The sequence below is a fragment of the Myotis davidii genome, unplaced genomic scaffold, assembly GCF_000327345.1.
Source record: "Myotis davidii unplaced genomic scaffold, ASM32734v1 scaffold818, whole genome shotgun sequence".
Lineage (NCBI taxonomy): Eukaryota > Metazoa > Chordata > Mammalia > Chiroptera > Vespertilionidae > Myotis > Myotis davidii.
Genome location: NW_006289814.1, coordinates 32429 through 34210, shown reverse-complemented (window position 1 = coordinate 34210; position 1782 = coordinate 32429). Strand labels below are relative to the sequence as shown.

General features: G+C 39.5%; 1 pseudogene; it reads right to left on the bottom strand.

The window, feature by feature from the left end:
• The window catches only part of LOC102766161, a 960-nt pseudogene extending 122 nt beyond the window's left edge, over nucleotides 1-838 (bottom strand).
• Nucleotides 839-1782: the final 944 nt, after the last annotated feature.

Below are 1782 nucleotides of genomic sequence, written 5' to 3'. Positions count from 1 at the left end.
GAGATGACAGTGAAGGTGACAGCAATGGCCTTATCTGTGGGGAGGGCAGTGAAGGGCTGGGTGTAGACATAGATGCAGGGCACAAAATGCAGAGTCACCACAGTGATGTGGGCTGTGCAGGTGGAGATGGCTTTCCTCCTGCTCTCCCCTGCCTGAGACCTTACTGTACTACTAATAATATGACCATATAGGGCACAGGAGAAAGAAGAACCACAGTGTGGTTAGCAGTCCATTATTGGAAGTCAGCTGCTCAAGCATAAAAGTGTCTGTATACGTGAGGTTGAGGACCTGGGGCACATCGCAGTAGAAAGTGTCAAGAATATTGGGTCCACAGAAGAGGAGCGGGAGCAACAGGGAAATCTGGACAACAGAGTGGATGAAGCCCTCCGCCCAGAAGGCTGCAATGAGGGCAGTACAATGCCCCATCCTCATGAGGATCACATAGTGCAGGGGCTTGGAGATGGCCACATACCCATCTAATGCCATTACCACCAAAGAAAATACATCCATCCCTCCAACAAGGTGGAAGAAAAACATCTGGGTCAAGCAGCCACTGAAGGCAATGGTCTTCCTCTTTTAACAGAAGGTCCGCCAGAACCTGGGGAGCTGTGATGGAGGAGAAGCAGATATTGGCGATAGACAAATTACAGAGCAAAAAGTACATGGGGGTCTGAAGGAGAGACTCCCAGGTCACGGTGACCATGATGAGGAGGTTTCCCAGCAGAGTTGTCACATACACCTAAAGTAGGAAAAGAAATCAGACCCAACTCAGTTCTTGATTCTGGATGGGGCCAAAGAAAATAAGTTCTTTTACCCTTGTGCCACTTTTCGGCTCCATGGAGTCATCTTCTTTTTCTTTCTTTTGTTTCAAGCTACTTCATATGAAAAAGTACTTGTCTACTTATTTGGTTTTCTTCCTAAGCACTAAGAATGCAATTCAGAAAGCTGCCTACATGGCTGTGCCATTTGTGATTTTTTGAGTTGCCCCAAATTCCAAGATTGCAATCAGCTTGGTGATCAAGTAAAATGATCACACCCAAAGTCATTCAATAATTATTTTTCTATAAAACTGCTTTTGGCGAGGATAAGCTTTTATGTTAAGTAGTGACATTTCCATAGCCTATTTTAATTAACTTATTTTAGTTTTAAAATTTTATTATTATTTTTCCACATATATTTATTGAATATCAGGAATCGTCTGAAGTATTAAATACAAAAATAAGTAAGACATGGTTCCAGCCATTGTAGACTTATAATCTATAAGCTTAATATTCATATTAGCAAATATTTTGTTGACTTCAACAGTGTTTTTTTGTGAAGAAAAAAAAGATATCATTCTGTTTCCTGTTGCAATATTGCTGTGGTGTGAATCAGTTTCCTTGCTTTTGGATGTTTAATGTTGAATTTCTTAAAATTATAGCCTCTAATTCTGTGTAACTGGTCATTATGATTACCCTATACTAATTAGATGTTTTTGCTTAATTATTTTAAAATGTTTATAATTTGCTATTGGGGAAACAGATAGAAACAATGTGTAAATCCAAATCTCAAAGTATATCAATAATTTTTAAAATATTATGCTTGAAACACTTAAACATGAAAGTTACCCTCATATCAGATTTTAAGTGCATGACACCACATTGTTAATTACAGCCACTGTGTTGTACAGCAGACCTATAAAATTTACCTCTCTTGTATAACCGATGAGGTCCTTGCTTGAGTGTGGAGGCAGGAATAAAGATAGTAACCCACTTCTGAGAGGTGGTCCATACTATGTCAATC